General features: G+C 77.0%; 1 non-coding gene across 1 annotated transcript in view; it reads left to right on the top strand.

Moving 5' to 3' along the window:
* The first annotated feature begins 501 nt into the window (after window positions 1-501).
* The window catches only part of LOC140692422 (28S ribosomal RNA), a 5,195-nt gene continuing 5,057 nt past the window's right edge, over window positions 502-639 (top strand). The window contains exon 1 of the ribosomal RNA XR_012067994.1: window positions 502-639. This exon is cut by the window's right edge and continues 5,057 nt beyond it. This is a non-coding gene — a ribosomal RNA (28S ribosomal RNA).

The following is a 639-nucleotide window of genomic DNA, read 5'->3' on the forward strand; positions in this document are numbered from 1 at the left end:
CGCGGGGCGGCCGCCGGGTTCCTCCCGACCCGCCCGCCTCCCGACCGACGGCCGCCGCCGCCGCCGCCGCCGCCCCCTCTCCCCTCCTCCCCGGCACGACGATGCCTCCGGCCTGGGCCCGGCGTCGCGCGCGCCTTCCCCTCTCGCCGCCGCCCGCCCGTCCCGTGCCACGTCGCCGGCTCGTGCTCCCGTCCCGTCCCGTCCGCCTCCCTTCTTCCTTCCGGCCGGCCGCCCGCCCGCCCGCCCGCCCGAACCCCGTGTTTGGGCGTCCGTGGGCGGGTGGGGTCGGTTGAGGGGGAGGGAGGGAGGGAGGGGGACCGGGCGGTCGACCGCGGTTCGGCGCCTCGCGCGTAGCCCTCTTCCCTCCGCCCTCTCCCGCTTCGCGGGCACCGTCCTCCGCGGGCGGGCGGGCGGGCGGTCGGTCGGTGTGGCGTCCGTCCGTCCTGTCGGGCGGGCCGGCCGGCCGGCCGTCGTCCGCCCTCCGCCCCCCCCTCCGAGCCGCGACCTCAGATCAGACGTGGCGACCCGCTGAATTTAAGCATATTAGTCAGCGGAGGAAAAGAAACTAACCAGGATTCCCTCAGTAACGGCGAGTGAACAGGGAAGAGCCCAGCGCCGAATCCCCGCCCCGCGGTGGGG

The sequence above is a fragment of the Vicugna pacos genome, unplaced genomic scaffold (assembly GCF_048564905.1).
Source record: "Vicugna pacos unplaced genomic scaffold, VicPac4 scaffold_5, whole genome shotgun sequence".
Classification (NCBI taxonomy): Eukaryota; Metazoa; Chordata; class Mammalia; order Artiodactyla; family Camelidae; genus Vicugna; species Vicugna pacos.